The following is a 20,340-nucleotide window of genomic DNA, read 5'->3' as shown; positions in this document are numbered from 1 at the left end:
AATTGCTGCTGAGAGACAATAGACTAGAATATATACACTATAAATTTTGTGTCTCTTGGATTAAAGGAGTCAGCCTTTTTGTTAGATGCAGCCTCATTCAGCGTGTGTGCGGGAGGTCTCAGCTTGGAAGTGAGGCTGGCCGTCCCGTTGTCCACGCAGAAGGACACCCGCCCCGTCCCTGTCCCTTGCCTTCTCCTTCCAGCCTCTTAATTTGAGCTGAGATGTGTGCTTCTCCCTCACCTGTTTAGTTTCACTTTGAGCTTGTTCCTTGGATCTGCTTTTAGAAGAGGGTGCCAATTAAGTAAACAATGCTTTAAAGCATATCTGTTCCTGAACTCCAGATCCGTATAAAACCCATTTATCTTCTGTGTATTTTCTTTTTGCATTATTTTCTTCCCTCATTAGACTGAAGAGTTCACTCTCTTCTTTGCTGTGTCTCTAAAAGGTATGGAGTTTATCCAAAGTTTGATTAAAGTCATAAACTTTTGCATAGAGGTAGTATGTCAAAGAAAAGTTTGCGCAATCTTTATTTTTAATTCTTAAAAATATATCAAAGTGTTCAATAGACATTTCATACTCTCCCCAGTCTCCATTTCATGTGGCCTTCCTGCTCCCTGCCTGCTTTGTTGGGGAGGTCTGATTTCTCATCTGTGGCAATGGAAGGGACACTCAGATTTCTCTCGGCAATCTCTCTCCGTGGACCACATGCAACTCTTCTAGAGAAACAGTCTCTCCTTCTTGCGATTTGTAAAATACCGGTGGCTAAAGATGCTGCAAACCCTTAGACTCAACCAGCTTTGTTCTTCTCCTTCTGTGCTCTTCTGTATTGAGAGCAATTTAAAGAAAGACACCACCATGAGTGCGTCGGAGGTCTGCTCCCAGGCGGTCAGGATTGCTGGGCTTCTGAGCACCTAAACTTCTGGCTCTGTCGGGGAACTGAGTTTGGTTGGTTGTCCCTGAAACATTTTTTCTTCTAATCTGGAAAGGTTTCACCCAGTCAGTTATAATAGAAAGATTAGTATAAGGATTAATGTAATTATTTATAATTTTATTTAAAAGGCATGCTCTATAAAGACATTGAGACAAATGAGTCAGCAGTTTCAAGTCTTTCTCTTCTTGCTCACACTCTCCATGTTTCGGCATAGGCTTGTCTCTATGCTTATCCTGGTGTTTCATGCTAATCTGCCTTTGAGGCAGAGAAGGTTTTTGCGCTGTTCCTGTTGGTGCATGTGGTCCATGAGGCGTTGTACTGAATACATCGCGTCTAGGGGCAAGTCAGAAGAGACAGAGAGGACCCATCTGCTGGTCCACTTCCGAAATGACCACAACTGAGGGGGTTGGCCAGACTCCCAAACTCAGAACCCCAAACCCAGTCTGAACTACAAAGGAACCAAGACCTTAAGTCATCAACTGCTGCCTCCCATGGGGACATTAGCAGGAAGCTGGAATCAGAAGCATAACCAGAATTTGAACCTAGGCACTGTAATATGGGGTGCAGATATCTAAAAGCTATCCCAAATGCCTCCTCCAATTTTGCTAGTTTTTACTCACGATACAGGTAGCTAGCAGGTGACCTGCAGCAATGATTATAACATATGTTAGGGTCTCTTTACCCTGCCACATCTGGTCATAGTAGAGTTGCAAAGTGTTACATTTCACTGGACAAAGAGTAAGAAACACCAGGAAGAGTAGAGTCATCTGTGTAAAGCCTTAAAATGAGTACTTCTGCAGAACCCTCAGACCCTCAGCATCCTGCAAATGAAAGCATCTGACTCTATAGCCATTTTGGGGAAAGCAAAAATATATTGACTGGCTTTTTTGTAGAACTTCTTAGCATTTGAACAAATTGCTGAATTATTAGATTTATTTGCTTCAACTATTTGGTGTGTGGTAGAAATTCAAAAACCTCCAAAGTGACGTCACATCCTATGGAATTCATGGAGCACCAGTATGAGATAAATTCATGGAACACCTTTATAGAATGGGGGTTACTTGTGCATATGATGGACAACCATTTTTTGTCTACTTGCCTATAGGTATGCATGGTCTGTAGAACCAGGTGTGCGTGGTCAGTAGAACTAATGCTTCTGGTTGAGTAGCCCTCAGAGCATTTACAATGTAATGAGAGAGACACAAGTAGGTCTTATGATGTAGTATGTTAGAATTGTAGCGATATTCAGGAATGTTAGGAGAGCACACAAGATGTGTGATCACTTGGGGGAAGAGGGGCAAGGAAGCTTTCACAAAGCTGAACTCAAACAGGAGATGAGGCCTTAGTAAAGTGAAGGGTTCTTGAACCTCCCAGGTGAGGAAGCAACCTGGGAGAAGTTGATGTGGCATTGGGGGTAGGACTCAACTCACCTATGGGGAGCCTGGCCCTGCCCCTGCCCATCCCCACACTGGCCCTGCCCATGCCCATCCCCACACTAACCCTGCCCCTGCCCATCTCCACTCTGGCCCTGCCCCTGACCCTGCCCAACCCCATACTGGCCCTGCCCCTGACCCTGCCCATCTTCACACTGGCCCTGGCCCTGCCCTGCCCATCCCCACACAGGCCCTGACCCTGCCCTTTCCCATACCCATTCTGGCCCTGCCCTTTCCCATCCCCACACTGGCCCTGGCCCTGTCCTTTTCCATCCCCACACTGGCTCTGACCCTAGCCTGTGGCGTGCTGAGGACCCTGCCAAAGCACACTTGATAAGCATTGCCCCGAGACGCAGAGCCTGATTGCCTTGAGGAGGTCAGTGACGGGTTAACTCATTCTCAATGCTGCCCTTCCTTTAAAGTGCTGTGTGGATGCAGGTTTTGTTTTCCTTGGCCTCACAATTTTGATTTCCGAGTAGTCTGATTGCATTTTTTTTTCTGGTAGCTTTTTACTGTTTTTGAATAAGAGAGCATTTTGTTTGGTTTCCAGAAGTTGCTTTTACCCTTGGAATTAGAACCTGTATTTGTTGGTAAAGTCAGCAAAAATGCGTCTTTTTTTGTATCTGTGATTTTTTTGGGGGGGAGGCTAGCCATTCATATTAATGAGCATTTAGGTTGGTTTGCTCTCTCAGCATAAATGTAGTATTGGTTGTAAGCACAAGATCTCTGTCCGCAAAGAAGGGCGTCCAGAGGCTTGGGCTATCCTGTGGGACTCGCACACACAAGAAGCTTGCCTTCTGGGAACTGGGTCATGTTGGCCATCATGACAGCAAGAACTTGGCTGGAGCACTGCCCTTCTTCCCTCATCCTCACACCAGGGACAGTGCAGGAGTCAGCCCCTCTGGGAATGAGAGGTAGCAAATCACCAGTGGACCCTTCTCTGTCGCCCTGCAGAGCTCTCTACCTCTGGCCAGAGTGTTCACCCCCAAGGGAACGGTCCTGTCCATTACAGGTACCTTGGCAACATGTGGTTCTACTGATTCCATCTACTTTATATCCTTCAGAAATTCCCTAATGTTCCAGTTTTCCAGTGAAGCTCTTTGTATCCTCTAGTACTGCTGTCATGATGCGCACACTTTTATGTGCAATTATTCCAAAGAGACTTTGAGAGTGTAGAGAGTGGTGAGTACATACACTCAGGCAGCCACTTTCATACCAACAGGGTAGACATATCCATGGAAACCTTAAAAGTACACAGTCCCGATTCGCTGCTGGATAATCTGCTCCGTAGATTGTGAGTGGGACCCAGGGGCTGTATTTAATAGAACTTCTTGCAGGATAGTGATGGGTAGATCCATGCTAGATTTGGGGGCCACTGAATTAGATCTTTCTCCCACGCACCTCCCCCCGAATCCCGAGAATATTTGTTTGTTTAGAGTTGTTCTGTTTCATTCAGATTTTCCATAGTCCTTTGCAAGGAAAAGCTTTTTAATCGTATTTGTTAAGAAACAAATATGCTACCATAAGGCAGTAGTTTGTGATTGGTAGCCAACAAAATGGGGTGTTTCTTCAGTTAAAATATCACATAAAGAGGCTGGGTATAGGTCCGTGCTCCTCTAACTTCAGGTCATAACCTGTACAGAGCTCCTAAAATCAGCTCTGTGGTTCAAGACCATGGCAATACAAAAAGAAAAAAGGCTTGGAAGTATTAGACTTTGTCACACATTATAACAGCAAATACTGTTTTGTGACAATTTTCTAGGTACAGGTGTATATGAATGTGTTTGTGCATTATTTTTTCCGTAAATCTGTGGGAGGAAGGTTACAATGTAAATAGATTTCCTATCCTGAGTTGGGTTTAAAAGGTTTAAAAAGTACGGTCGAGTCTTAGTCACATGATTTCCTGGTTCCTGTGTCTCCACTTACGGAAGTGCTGCTAGTTGCTTGTGTTTGCGTTCATGCTGTCCTCAGGCTAAACTGTGAACTTGACAAAGCAGGCCAGTCTGTGTGTCCTGGTTGCTGCTATCTCAAGACATCTAGAATGTATATGCTTTTCATAAAGTATTCCTAGTGTATTAAAACATGCTATTTCAAATGGGAAAAATTTCCTCCTGTGGTCTAGGAACTTCATTGAGTTCCCGTTCATGTCATTACTAGGTCATTGGAATTAGGTTTGACATCTGGACCAGTGAGGTTTAAATTATGGCAGCCAAAGTGATTAGCAGTTGTTTCAGGCTTCTGGGTCAGTTTACTGGTTTGTTAGTAAGAATCTTGCCCAGGACTTCTATATATAAGAAATATCTGTAGAAGTTGAATCTTGTCAGACAGTGGGATATAGCCAGGGCAGTGTGATGCGCGTGTTCTGTGCCAGAGGAAAGGCAACAACAGGCTGTAGGGTCTGCAGAGCATTCAAAAGCAATAATGTTGCTTTCTTATAATCCCTGTACACTGGAATTCTCAAGTAGCAACAGGGATAAAATCCTTCTCTTGCCAGAACAGACCCCCACCCACTCCTTTCCTGCTTCTCCTGGTGAGACAATGCCGTATGGGCTCAGCTTTCTCTCTGACGTCACTGACCCTTTTAAACTGGGCCTGCATTCCTCCTGCAAACCAGGTTACCGCACAGTTTCTGATGGGCTCTGTGAGTGCCTGCTGTGGAGCACAGTCTGGAGCACAGACTTTGCTCTGACTGCATCCCCTCATCACCGTTATCCTAGACAAGGTCACCCTGCAGACTGGTTTCTGCATGTCCTTGAAAATGGCTCATGATTTTGCCTTTATAGAGAAGTAATTTGCCACACATGCATTTTTTTCTCAGTCTACATTTCAACTTGGTAGTACCCTGGTGTGAGTTATGCATCCAGAAAAGAAGCTGCATGCATAAGGACGCTCAAAGACCCTTGCTTGTCTCATTTAGCACTAGTTGGCATTTGAAGGAGGAAATCATTTCAGTGATCTTCAACATTTATTACAATTTTTTTACATGCTGAAGTTTTTAAAAAAATTATTATTTTATTTTTTATGATCTTTATGATCTTTATGATCTTTGCATAGTTGATTAGGACACAAAGGGTCAAGAGCTACAGGAAAGTGGGTAAGTCCATTGTTTCTAAATTCTCTCTTTTTTGTTTTTGGGGTAAAGGGGGAGATAAAGGGAGAAGCCCCATCCAGCCTCCCTTCCATCCCAGGATCCCCAACGTGGAGCATGCTCCGAGGGCACTGCTCAAGTAGTTTCAGTAGTTCAGCAGTTCTGAAAGCAGTCTCGTTATTCCAAGCATAATGAAGTCTCTTCAGAATCCACTGGCTGACATAGTTCACCTTAGAGTCTCATTTGCCCAGATTTTCACTGCCAACTCATGGCTGAGGTAGTTGATTGATTTGTTCTGTCCTCCATCCTCTGTTGTGGTACCAGGTGTCCTCAACAGGTTCCAATGGACTGCCATATCCTCCATGGACACCTGGATTTACTGTCTACTGTTTCGTCTGAGCCTCTGAGGAGGCTCAGCTTTGACCCTTGCACTCCATGGCAGACCCTGGAAGCTGCACTTTTCTTCATGGTTGGGGTTCTGAATCCAGCAGTTCAGTTGGGGAGATCCACAAAGAAACTTTGTCTGAGGTGATCCCCAGACCTAATTCTTGTGTATGCTTGCCAGTACAGGATCCAGCACAGTCTGTTGCCCCAATCAGCCTATGCATATGCTGGTGGTTGCAATTGCTGGATCAGTTCTGTGTCCAGACCTGTCTTCCACATGAACCAATGGGTGTTACAATCCAGCCCGATCCTACCCATTTCATACTCGGCCTTCACATAAACTAGTGGGAGCTGGAGCCTATTCAAGGTCACCTGCAATAACCCCCCACCATGCCTGCCCCCTACCCTCGTTCTCATGCTTGCCAGTATGTACTGCAGACTTGCCCAGTCTGTCCCACACCCCATTCAGCTCTCCTACAGGTCAATGGGTATTGAAGCCTAGTTCAACCTAACCAGCCCTACTTTCCAGCCCACACACATGCTGGGGCAGGGTTGCCATTCTGTCCAGCCACCCCTGCCCCAGTCCTGGTTCTCATGCTCACTAGTGGGAGTGATAACCCTTGAGGGAGGAGCCCACTATTTCACTATTGGGCCCACTCGCACTCCCGGATCATGTACTCTTCAGGTGGTTCTGCAGGTTAACTTGACAGAATTAGCCCCCAGTGGCAGCATCTGCCAGCTGATGCTGCGGAAAAACCCAGCCAACCCTCACCTACTCTGACTTATGTTTGCACCATTGGAACAGTCAGCCCAGCCTGGCTTTGCCCTGATCTAGCTCACATAAGGCCCTCAGATTTTGTAGTCCTGCCCAGTCTGGTCTGCCCCCATCCCAACTAATACTCTCCAGTGGGATTGGTGGTCTAGCAAGGGTGTCCTCCCCATTACCACTACCTGCTTTGCTCCCTCCTCACCCCCATGTGCTGGTTGGATGCTGCAGCCATATCTTGCGTGGCCTCCCTTGCCCTGGCATTTAGCCAGTGTATGCTATAGCCTGGCCTGACCTGGCCCACCCCCAATTCCAACTCATGCTGGTGGGGGTCACAACCTAGCCCAGCCCAGCCAGCACCCATTCATAATGTGTACTGGTATATGTTGTGACCAAACCTGACTCACACTCTATTCTGGTGCTCGGATTTGCCAGTGGGTGATGTGATCTGATTGAACCTGGTCTGCCCCTAATCTGCAGCATATGTATGCCAGTGGTACTATTCCCTGGTTTGGTCTGGGCTGCTCCCTATTGTGGTTCTTGTGTTTACCTGCGGGGACTGTGTCCTGACAGAGGAGTTTCCCAAGTTCTTCTATTCAGAACCTCTCCCAGTGCTAAATCTCATGCATACCAATGGGTCCATGGGGCAGCCATACTTAGTCCACCTCCTGTCCTGGCAGGAACAGTGGCCTTTCCTGTCTGACCTTCAACCCATTCTGGCTATTATTATTGAGTGTTACACCCCAATCTAGCCTGGTCCACATGCAGACACAGCTCACACCTGGTTGAGCACGGGCAGAGACCTAGCCTAGCCCTTCCTACACCTACCCTGGTCCTACAAGCACCAGTGGGTGCTGGAGTCTCACACACCCAGCCCTAGTCCACACTTGTGCTGAGGGACACTGCAGTCATATCCAAACCAGAATGCAGCTCCCACTCTAGCCCCCACACTCACCAGTGGGAACCCTAATCCAGACAGGAGGTCCCCTTAGGCTCCCCAACCAGGCCTGTTCCCAGCCATAGATCATGTGCATGCCAATGCTTGCTCTGATCCAGCTTGGCCTAGTCTCTCACCTGTCTTGACCTTTGTCTTAGATGCTGTAGGCTAGCCTGCCCCAGCCTGCCCACCCCCTACCCTGCAGTCCCAATTTTTACTGGCGGGTGATGGAACCTGACCCTGCTCAGTTTATTCCCATCCCTGGCTCATGCAAACCAGTAGATCTAAGAGCCTAACTCGACATGACCCTGTGTCACGCCCACGTGTCTTATCGTCCAGCGATAAGAGGCAGACGCGAGTGAAGCCTTCTGCGGTAAACTTTATTGTGCACACCAAGATGAGGAAGAGGAAAGGGCCCCGACCCCGGCAGGCTGTCTGCTCTTATGTGCTGACTGGCCCCGCCTCCGCCGATGATAGGTCGGCGTCATGATCACACAGGGTCCTGGGCGACTGGATTCGTCAGTCCCAGTGTTCATGCGCCGGCCACGCCGCAGCTCACTGAGCATGCGCTAGGCACCTGCGCAGTACTGCGAAAGCTACGTGACTCTCCACCAGGCACCAAGATGTAGCCTCTCCGGCTGGCGCCATTTTGGATACGGCATGTGGCCAGTACATACAGATGCGGCTGGCAACAACCCTGAGTCATCTCTTTTGTTTTTGTGTTAGTCAAATTATTTTTATATCAGTTCTATGCATATTTTGTGCTCTCTTAATAGACATACTATTGACAATCAGTGATACTGTATTACTATTTTTTGAGTCTACTATTTAGTTTGATTATTTTATGATACAGTTCCATAGGCTCTGGGATCCTCCTCCCCCAAATTCCCTGCCCACCATGATTTCTTCTGTATTATTACAGTGATACAGTCCCATTCTTTATGAATATTTCTATTTATTTTATTAAATTTTATTTGATGTAAGAGAGCTAGGAAGAGAAAAGACACCCTATTCACTGGTTCACTCTTCCATTGCCTGCAGCAACTGAGGCTGGGCCACACCAGAAATGTGATCCCAAAATAGCACCTGCATCTCCCAATGGGTGGCAAAAACATACACCTGACACATTACCTGCTGTCTCCCAGGGACATCCTGTCTTCAGCAGGAATGTGCATGGGAAATGGAGTGGCCAGGACTCGAATTGGCACTGTGAAATGGGATTCAATGTCCCAAACTACAGCTTGGCCACCGTCTCACACCCCACCTCGGCTTGTCCCTGGGAGCTGGATGGCTCCCACCTACCTGGGAGACCTGTGCGGGGCTCCTAGCCAGCTGTTTCGATCCACTGGCTGTACAGGCATTTGGCAAATGAACCAGAAGACAGATCCTTCTCTCTCTCTCTCTCTCTCAAATAAGTGAACTTTTAAAATAACATCATTAACTCTGCCGGCTCTACCTTCAGACCAGAGATGGTCTCCCCAACAAGCCGTTGAACTTATCTGGACAATAAGATGCTGGACGTTACGCTTGGTAAATGCTTGCAATGAAAGAATCTCAACTGAATTTGAACTGTGGTAATGCAACAAGGCAGAGGAATCCACCATGGGGGGAGGGTTTGGAGAGGAGTGGGGGGAATCCCAGTGCCTATAAAACTGTGTCACATCATGCAATGTAATCAATAAAAAAATTAAAAAATAAAATAACATTGTTAGTACATTTTTAAGCATTTGAATAAATTTTAAATTATTTCTTATACAAATATTGAAAGCTTGCTTCTTAAGTTACATCTTAGATCATCTGATGCAAAGGCAAGATGGTCCTCTGCTAGATCAAAATTTTTTTCCTCCTAAAAATATGTTGAAGTTTACTGCTTTATATTTGTCTGAAAAATTTTCATTATACTCTGAGCATTGTGGAAATTATGTTGTCGAGATTCTGGGCTTTGTTGTCTTAGTGTAAAGACATGGAACTTCGTTTTGATAATCCACTGAGAAACAATTTCATCCTGTGGAGGGTTATTTTTAGCTTTTATTTTTTTTTAAAGGCAGATTTATAGTGATGTTTATTCTAGAGCTTATTCTAGAATAATCAGAGGAAATGTTTCTTGACTGATTATCCTCTGGAATGTAAACAAATGACTCTAGATTTTCTTACCCTTTGAAATGTAAGCACATTGCTGAGGGAAATAAATTTAGTCCCTGCCTCCTTCCCATCTATCTTTTGTTTCTGTTTTCATTTTCATTCCTTGATTCTTTCTGCAGAGAGGGGGAGAGAGAGAGAGAGAGAGAGAGATTGATTGATTGATTTGGAAGTTCGGTCCAGGTCTCCCACACAGGTGGCAGGAATGCCATGGCTTGAGACATCACCACTGTCTCCCAAGGTCTGCCTGAGCAAGAGAGTGGAGCCCTGGGCTGGGACACAGATTCAGAACTAGGTGTTGTAGCACTGGACACAGGCATCTGAATTGCTGGGCTGAATGGCCGCTGCCAGGGCAATGTGTTTCTGTATCACTTCTGAGGTCTGTGCAGTGACCCTTTAACCCAGGTGCCAGTTTTCTTTGCTAAGGAAATTCATACCACGTGGAAGCATGGAGATACTCACATTGTTTCTCAACACTGAATGGCCTTCCACCTGAAGCATGGTGCTTCTGGAACTTCAAACACAACATCTGGGAGTTGGGTGAGGTCTTTTCTTTGAGGTTGGAGCTCTAGTGCCTCCCAGCTCCCATGGCTTATAGACCCCCTTCACTCACAGCTCCTCAGTATTGGCATTTTGCTAGGCTTGTGGGCCACACATATCCTGATTTTCAGCTGAATATTCTAGAGAAAGCAGTGTGAATTTCTGATGTTCCTTTTTTCGTGCTTCCCTCCTTCCCACCTCTGTCTCCAGGTTGCACACCCCGCCCCTGCTGCACACAGAGCCCTCTGTTCTGTCTTTACTCTGCAGCCCTGTGCTGTGGTCTGGAAACTGTCCCCAGGCAGAAGCCAGCTCCAGGCGGCTTTCCTGAGTTTCTCTTCTCAGAGGGGCTGAAGTTCCAGGCTGCTTCCTGTTCCATACTTGTTTCAGATATTTTGTCCAGATTTATAGTCATTTTGATTGGGAAGTCAGTGTCATAGCGTTATGGCCATAATTCCAAGTTCTGCTTACTGTATTTTCTCCTTCTCCTCCTTCTCCTTCTGTCTCCTTCTCCTTCTCTTCTTCTTCTTTTAAATTTTATGTATTTGGGCCCAGCAGTGTGGCCTAGCTGCTAAAATCCTTGCCTTGAACGCGCCGGGATCCCATATGGGCGCCAGTTCTAATCCCGGCAGCTCCACTTCCCACCCAGCTCCCTGCTTGTGGCCTGGGAAAGCAGTCGAGGATGGCCCAAAATCTTGGGACCCTGTACCTGTGTGGGAGACCCGGAAGAAGTTCCTGGCTCCTGGCTTTGGATTGGCATAGCATCGGCCGTTGCTGTCACTTGGGGAGTGAATCATCAGATGGAGGATCTTCCTCTCTGTCTCTCCTCCTCTCTGTATATCTGACTTTCCAATAAATAAATAAATCTTTTAAAAATGTTTTATGTATTTTTATTGGAGAGGCAGATTTATAAGAGAAGGAGAGACCCAGAGAAAGTTCTATCCACTGATGCATTCCCCAAGTGGCCACAGTGGCCAGAGCTGAGCCGCTCCGAAGCCAGGAACCAAGAGCTCTTCTGGGTCTGCCATGCAGTTGCAGGGTCCCAAGGCTTTGGACCATCCTCTACTGCTTTCTCAGGCCACAAGCAGGGAGCTGGATGGGAAGTGGAGCTGCTGGGACCTGAACTGGCACCTATGTGACATTTTGACACGTGTAAGTCAAGGATTCAGCAACTGAACCCTCATGCTGGGCCCAGTGTAATTTCAAATTTTCTTGATTATATATCTCTGTTTAAATTCATTGGACTGGTACTTAAAGGATATGGATTCCCTTTAAATTGGTAATAGATTATTCTCATAGTTATGAACTAATGATGCAGTCCCACCCTAAGTTAATAGTTCTCCAGTTTCTGTCAAAAGCGTTGCTCATACTTACAACAAATCCTTTGAAATGGGATCATCATCTGGGCCACTGCTGTGGCACGGCGCATTAAGCTGCTGCCTACAGCACTAGCGTCCCATTAGGACACTGGTTTGAATACCAGCTGCTCCACTTTGATCCAGCTCCTTGCTGTTGTGCCCGGGAAAGCTGCAGAAAAATGCTCAGTTGCTTAAACTTGTGCATCCATGTGAGACACCCAGTTGAAGTTCCTGGCCCCAGGCTTCTGCTTTTACCAGCCCCAGCTATTGTACCGTTTGTGAAGTGAGCCAGCCTATGGAGAATCCTTCTCTGTGTGTTTCTTTCTCTCTCTCTGCATTTCAAAGACATACATAATTTTTTAATGAATGGGATAAAAATATTTTCTTTAGGCTTTTGCAGTCCCACTTAAATATTATGCTATTTCTAGAAGACAATGATTTTTCTATATTTTATTCCTTATATGAATGCCTTAAAAATGGTCTAACATATTTCTAATCTTTACTCATGAAATTAAAAAAGAGCTACTGAACTCAGAAACTATTTCTGAGACTCCAGGGCCATGTCATGGTCAAAAGAAAAATTCCTTCTTTTCTAATTTGTGATGAAATAATCCATGTGATCTGAAAGTGGTGTTCAGTTGTTAAGGGATAAATTTATTCACGAGGACAGTAGAATTGCTATAGAGGTCACTGATCTTATGTTAGAGGGGTGGTTGAAAATCACGCATTTTCTGCTCTAAGTTTTGAAGACATTGAAAAGATACAGAAATCAGACAAGTTACAGTTCAGAGTAGCAGAGTCTAACATGAATAGTCATCCACAGTTGGGTTCTCAGTGAAGCTCTCCTGAGCTGGTGTTTGACTCACTCCATCACCGGCGGAATTGGGAAGTTAGAGCTGTGCCTGGTGGATGCAGGCATTGGAGAAGCAAACTAGACCATGCTCTCTGCTTCTGCCTCTCTCTTTTCAAACCCTTAGCTGGATCTTTTCATGTACCTACTTTCAGGTAAGGGAGTTGAGATTCTCTGCAAATAAAGAGGATGCTTCTGAATTTTTGCTTTGAAGGGAAGTAAAACAGGTTCATTTGTCCTGAGTCCATAAAAAGGTATTGTAGTAATTAATTATATAACCCCAAATGCCTTCAAAGGTAGTTCACAAATGTTAGCTAGTCTTTGGATATTGTTGTATGTTTGTGTATGTGTGTGTGTTTTAATTGATATATGAGTTGAATACTTTTATGATATATATCATGATATTTTTGATACATGTATGCATTGTAAAATGCCAACATCATGCGAAGTAAATATCCATCATCTCAGATACCTATCTTTTATTCTCAGACACCTATCTACTTTTTAAAAAGTAGACTGTTTAAAATCTTTTAGCAATTTTTGAGTACTTGTGTAAAATACGTTGCTATTAGATATCATTGCCATGCTATATAGTAGATCTCTTGAACTTATTCCTCTTTTCTAACTGGAATTTTGTATCCTTTGAGGGCTGTCTCCCCAGTCACCACCTTGTGGCCATCTCATTCTGGTCTGTGCTCAGCTGTTTTGGATTCTACATCTCATTTGAGTGAGTCATGTGATACTTGTTTTTCTATACATAGCAGACTCCTCCAGGTTCGTTCAATGTCACAGAGGATAGGGTCTCCTTTGGTTGAAGGTGTTCAATGCTCCATTGTGTTGTTCCACATCTTCTTTGTTCCATATCTTCACTGTTAGGTAGTGTTGCAATGAACATTGAAGCATGGGTATTACTTCAACATATCAATTTTGTTTTGTTCAGACAGATGCACAGACATGGGACTGTTGGCTCGCATGGTAGTTTTATTTTTTTTAGGAACCTCCATATGATTTTTCTAACTTCTGTTCACATCAAAATTGTATAGGGATTCCTTTGTTTCTGCATTCTTGCCGATGGTTGACTTGATGATTTGGTAATAGCCATCCTAACACGTGCTCACCTCATGGTGATTTTAATGTGCATTTTCTGAAGGTTCATTTTTTAAAGATTTATTTTATTTTTTTTTTTTATTGGAAAGGCAGATATACAGAGAGGAGAGACAGAGAGGAAGATCTTCTGTCCGATGATTCACTCCCCAAGTGAGCGCAACAGCCAGTGCTATGCCAATCCGAAGCCAGGAGCCTCTTCCGAGTCTCCCACGTGGGTGCAGGGTCCCAAAGCTTTGGGCTGTCCTTGACTGCTTTTCCCGGGCCACAGGCAGGGAGCTGGATGGGAAGTGGGGTTGCTGGGATTAGAACTGGCGCCCATATGGGATCCCGGGCATGCAAGGAGAGAACCTTAACCACTTGTGCCATCGCGCCGGGCCCTGAAGGTTCATTTTTATGAATGATTGACCATGTGTGGATCTTCTCTTGAAAAATGGCTATTCAGGCCCTCTCCCCATAAAATTTCCTTCTAATGGTTTAAAAAGAAATCGGCAAAGTCAATTGTAAATCCTCAAGGGGAGAGTGTAGTTTTTCACTTAGGGATCCTCTGAGAAGCATTGTGTCAGAATTGGTAATGTTTTTCTATTGGTTTCTTTGAGCTTGCCTTGGGGACTTGTTCTTTTGCCATTCAGGGTATATATGCTTGTTATTTTCTGGGAAGATCTGCTTTGGGGATTAAACAGTGATGTGGTTTTAGGATTAGTTTTGGCAGGTTTGGGAATAGGCTGTCTTAGAGATGTACCTCAGTAGTGGTTACTAGTAACTGGTACCCTCCTTCCCACCCTGTACCATTTCTTTGAGATGTGTTGTTGTTCTCTCTCATTTAAAGAACTGGGTTTCTCTCCCAACTAGCTATTGAACAACACTGGTTGTGCCTCTTGTGTGTAAAGTACCACCTAAGGCCTATGGACAGTGTCAGGGTTCGGTAGTGGCTGATGTTTTCTGTGAGTTTATTATCTAGTAACAAAGTACACATGAATACAGCCCTGCAGCTTACCGAAAAGTTAGCAGCTGAGAATCCCAAGCTTACCACTTAACAGCTCTGGCACACACAGAACACTTCATCCAGGAGCTCTGGCAGGAAGTATCTGCATTTATCTAGTTCACTATGATGCTCCCTGGGTGCGAGCAGAAGCCCAAAGTAGCAAGACCTACTCCAGATCGTCTGAGTTCAATGATTAGAATGCATCTGTGGGTCTGGGCAGCACACAGCACAGGGTTCAGATGTTACTTGTTTAGGTCTGGTACCTAGCCAGAAGGAAGCTCTCAGTGCAGGGTCATAACATAGGGTACACTGAATGCTAGTCCTGTGACGCATGTTCCCCTCCCTTAGGGCAGTGTGGCAAGGTTAGTTTGTAGATTAGGAAGAGAAGCTGGCCAGGAAGGTAATCATAGTAGGCATCCAATAAACTTACTTCTCTTAGTGGCTTGGTTCACTAATGCTAAATCTGTTGTTTCACTCCCTGCTTCACTTTGGTTCATTTCATCTACTGTTCCCCTGTTCCCATCGCCTCCCACTCCCTCCAGTGCTCACCATGGGTCTGTGTGTGCACGTTCTGCTTCCTGTCCCCCCTGTAGCCACAGTGCCATCTGTCTGCCTGACCTGCTGTCAGCAAGGTTCTCCTGTCCCTTTGCAGAGTCACATTGCTCGGGTGCCTGGGAGTGCTCAAGGACACACATACCCGTCTGTTTTACCGTGACTGCAGGGTACTGCAGGGCACTGCGCTCTAGACAGATCGTGTGCACCTTACTTGCCAACTTCTATCTGCGCTAAGGTGTCAATCCTTGCATGCATGCCCTTTAAAGCTATACACTGTTAAAATGGTCACTGGGGTGTTTCTGCTTCCAGGGCATCCAGTCCATAAAACTAGGAAATCTCTATGAGTATGTGTGTGAGCTCTGTGTGCATGTATGTGTCTTATATCTTTACCTGTATACTAAAAACTGAGAGGGCATAAAATGTCAGCTATAAGAGGTGATTAAATACTGCATATTTAATGTACAACACAGTAGCTATGGTTAATGTATACTTGAAATCTTGAGAGACTAGATTTTAAATGTTCACGCTACGTATACATACACATGTGCACATATGCAGGGTATATGAGCTAATGGATATGTTAATTAATTGTGATAATCACTTCATAATGTATACACATAAGTATGTCACAACATTACATTATATACCTTATGGGCAAACAGATTTTATGAGTCAAAAGTAGATCCAAAAATTACTGTGAGTCAAAAAATTAAAAATTCTTTTTCCTACCTAAGAAAGACACAAGCTAAACAACTCATCATTTCACACTCCAATGTTTTTTTTTTAAGATTCATCTTATTGTCTATAAGGCAGAGTTAGAGAGAAAGAGATGGAGAGATTCAATTTATTGATTTTCTCCCCAGATGGCCACAGTGGATAAGGCTAGGCCAGGGTGAAGCCATGAGCAAAGGAGCTTCATTCAGTTCTTTCATATTATTCTTTCCACTACTTACCCAGGTGCATTAGCAGGGAGCTGGATCAGAAGTGGAGCTGGCATTCAGAAGTTGCTGGAGCCATGTGGCTCAGCATAGGGCATCTGGAGATTGGGGGAAAGATGTTGCCTGGCAGCTGAAAGCCACCAGGACTGCATGGGGAAGGCTGCAGCTTGAGGTTCTGGGGACATATCGGAAGAGGAACCATGGAGGAAGTGCTTGACAAGTGTGGGATGATTGCCTGTAAACCACTACACTTGCAGGTAACTTAGGGAGCTGAGACAGGGTGGTTCAGAAAGGGGAATCCAGAGGGTGCATCTGGGTCAGGCCGAGGCATCTGCGCATTTCGGGGAGCTAAGCTGGGCTAGGTAGCATTGCTGGCCAGCACTGCAAACCAGGGCTAGGGGCAGGCATAGACCATAGTGCTCTCTAGCAAGTGTCAGGACAAGATTTGGCTACATCGTGGGGCTACAGTGAGCCTGCAGCACCCCCTGACAAATGGGCAAATTGGGGCTGGGAGAAGATTTGCAGTAGGATTTGTAGGCTTGCCCTTGCTGGATTGCAGTTCTTGCTGGTACACCCAAGTGTTGGGATTGGAGGTGGGCCAGGCCAGGCAATAACATGGCATCCATATACACCCAGTAAGAGCTAGGTCTTGGAGTGGTCAAGGCTGGGCCAGGTTGTAGCACATTCTGGCACATGTGAGAACCAGGTTCGGAGGTAGACCAGGCTGTGCTAGGCCAGGCCACAGTACCTGCTGGCACATGCAAAACCCAGGGTGGGAATGGGCTGGGCTGGGCTAAGCTGGTACCCAATAGCAAGAACTAGGAATAGAGTCGGGCCATGCTACAACAACTGCCAGTGAGAGCCAAGACTAGGAATAAGTCATGTCTGACTGGGCTGTAGTACCTACCAGTACACTTAATACCCAGGGTTGGAGTTGGGCCTGGTAAGGGACCTTGAGAAACTTTCCTTCTAGACATCAGCTCCTGATGGTGAGTGCGAGAGCTGGGGCTAGGGGTGAGTTAACGTCAGGGAAGGCTGCAGCACCAATTAGCATTCATGTGGGCTACAGCATCCACTGGCACATGTAAGAACTGGAGTGCTTGTGGGATGATTTGGACTTGGCTGGGCTGGGCTGGGCTGGGCTGGGCTGGGCTGGGCTGGGCTGGGCTGAAGCAACTTTCAGTTCCCACAAGAGCCAAGGTTGGAGCTGGTTTAGGCTGGACTGGGCTGTAGCACTTGCAGGTAAGGGGTGGGCCTGAGGCTGGCTAGGCTGCAACTCCTGCTGGCTGGCATGTGTGAGAGCTGATCTGGCCCAGGCCACAGCATCCACTGGTTCACATAGGAGATAGGGCTTGTTGAATGGGGCTGGGCTTGACTGCAGCAACTGCTGGCATGCACAAAAACTAGGGCTGGAGGAGGCATGGTAGAGGTTAGTGGGGACTGCTTCAATTAGGCTATAGTACCTGCCAGTATACATTTGAACCAGACCTGGGGTAGGCTGGGCCAGGCTACAGCATGCACTGGCTTACATGAGAAATGGAGCTGGGGACAGGACTGACCAGGCAGCTTCATCTACTGGTACATGAGACTGGTGTGGGAGACAGACTGAACCTAACTCTGTACTAACTGATGCACACAAAAGTTTGCAGACTTCCCTAGTGAGGTTTCTTGGGGAACCCCTTGACTAGACCACTGAGCTCAAACCAGTCCTCAGGGAAAACCACAAGATACATGGTCCAACATTGGAGTGCATGCATCAGGACTGGACCTTCTCAGTTGCTGATGCCCATACAGTGGAGAGCACACTCAGATGAACATGAAGGACATGACACCCAGCTCATGTAGGCCAGCAGAGGACGTCAAGTGCCATGTCAGAGGATGGAAAGCACAACAGGTTGGACAACTCTCCTGACCAAGCTTTGCAATCCTGACTGTGTCTGTCGATGCACTAATATGGACCTGGGCAGCCAATAACTCTTGCAAAGATTTTCTTCAACATTGGTGCAACAAAGCCAAGGATGTCTCAGAGGTATCAAAACTGTTGGAACATTCTTCCCCGCATTGAGGTCTCCAAGATGACATCAAATGACCGTCCCCAACTCCCAGGTGCTGATGTAATTTGGCAGCCAGGAGCATCTACCTCCCTCGTCTCCACTGCAGACAATGGAGTTTTAAAAAAAACAAAAACAAAAACGGCAACTGGGCCCTGTGCAGTGGTCTAGCAGCTAAAGTCCTCGCCTTGAACATGCCACAATTCCTTATGGGCTCCGGTTCTGATGCTGGTGGCCCCAATTCCCACCCAGCTCCCTGCTTGTGGCCTGGGAAAGCAGTTGAAGACAGCCCAAAGCCTTGGGACCCTGCACTCACATGGGAGACCTAGATGAAGTTCCTGGCTCCTGGCTTCGAATTGGCTCAACACCAGCCATTGTGGTCACTTGGGGAATGAATCATCAGATGGAAGATCTTCCTCTCTGTCTCTCCTCCTCTCTGTACATCTGCCTTTCCAATAAAAATAAATAAATCTTAAAAAAAAAATAAGAAGAAACTAAAACATTTATCCATCCACCTTCCTCCACACTTCAACCTTCCCCGCTGTAATCACAGGCCCACATAGGAATACATCCCTCTGAACTGTAGAATTGGCATAAAAAAAACTTTAATAAAAAAGAAAAAATAAGAAGTGGAGCAGCCGAGAAGTGAACTGGTGTCATAGAGGATGCCTGCTTTGCAGCAGTGCTTAATTTGCTACAACACAATGCTGGTCCCTGTACGCAAACTTTCATGAATTCATTACAGTCTAGCATCCAGGGCTCACTGTAGCCATGTCCATATTTACAACTACTTTCTCTAATGCTGACTCTTGTTATACAAGTTAATATAGGATTTGCTCAATCCTCAAACGTATCGAATGAGCTTCAGCAATATTAATCCATGCTGTTATGGGGGACTAAGGGATAAGGGGGCTCCTAGTACTGATTCAATATTTAATTACACTGTGTGTGTGAGTGTGTGTGTACAGTCAAAAGTCATCTCAGTTGTGTAATCTTAATGCTATTGTTACAGTGTATTATGCTTACATTTGCTGTTTTCTTTTTACATGGAATGTTTTCCTTATTTAAAATTGCTTTTGGATTTGGGAAGTGGCCGAAGGGATGACAGGAAACTAGCAGATTCCTGAAAAAGCTGAGAAAACTCTGATATTTTTCCTGTTTAAAACACTTTTGCTAGAACTTAGCATTGAAGGACAGCTTGTTTAAATACAGAATTCTTGGTTCACCCCCTTTTATCCCTCCCCTACTCCAACTCCCCCAAAGTCCTGCCGCCTGTTTGACATTTGGAGTTGTGTCTGGGGAGTTTGAGGCTGCTCTTTCTGATTCACACTTCAGGTTGAGGATGGCCCTTGCCCTTTTTTCTCCTTTAAAATCATGGTTTTGGTATATGTCTCCTAAATGTCATTCTGGATCAGTTTTCCTGGGATTCTGTTGGATCTCTTTAGGATGTGCATTTAGACCTTTTCTTAACTTCCAGAAAGTTCTCTGGGATTATTGTTTTAGATATTAGTTCTATTCATTGTTTTATTTCTACATTTTTTTGTTTTTGTTTTGCCTGTGACTTTCTTCTGTTTTAAATGCTACTTTCTATCTTTACCTCATCTTCATTCTCTTCATTCATATTCTGTCTTTTGTTCAGTGCTCATTAGTGAGATTTCATTTATTCTACTCCTCCCGTGAGTCTTTGCAAATCATACTTTGGATATGAAATTATTTTGGATTTTTCTTGCCTTTGTAAGTTCAGTCAGTTCCTTTTTCATTTAGCTTTAGAATGTTTATTATTTGTTTTCATTGTATTTTCAAAGGCAATGGAAAAGACACAGAAAGATCTTCCATCCACTGCTTCACTTCCCACATGACCACAGTAGTTGGAGTTGTGCCAGGTTGAAGCCAAGAGCTTGGAATTCAGTCTAGGCCTCCCACAGAGGTGACAAGGACCTGCGTGCTTGGGTCACTTCCTAACTCATACGGAGTGCGTTAACAGGAAGCTGAATGGGAAGTGGAGTAGCTGGGACTCCAACCAGGCACTCTGTTTGAGAAGTGGGCACCCTAAGTGTCAACTACTGTGTGAAGTGCCCACCCCTCTTTTCATTTATTTTGAGTGTCCATTTCTACTTTGAAGTTTGAATTTTTTAAATACCAAGGTGGAGTTTGGACTCAAAATGCTTGTTGGACAATATTTAGTTCAGTGTGGAATATTGTATTACAATTTTATCTTTCTTCATGTTTTTGGGGGGTTAGAATTTTTATCACTTGAGAAGGTTCGATTTTCTTTATGAAAATG

General features: G+C 45.3%; 1 protein-coding gene across 4 annotated transcripts in view; it reads left to right on the top strand.

Annotated features, from left to right (window-relative positions):
- Nucleotides 1-20,340, top strand: part of LRRC49 (leucine rich repeat containing 49) — a 169,156-nt gene that overhangs the window by 53,998 nt on the left and 94,818 nt on the right. The window lies entirely within an intron of this gene.

Source organism: Ochotona curzoniae, unplaced genomic scaffold, assembly GCF_017591425.1.
Source record: "Ochotona curzoniae isolate NIBS_2020 unplaced genomic scaffold, NIBS_Ocur_1.0 scaffold_4701, whole genome shotgun sequence".
NCBI lineage: Eukaryota > Metazoa > Chordata > Mammalia > Lagomorpha > Ochotonidae > Ochotona > Ochotona curzoniae.
The sequence above is the reverse complement of the archived record's forward strand: the minus strand, read 5'-3'. Positions and strand labels throughout refer to the sequence as shown.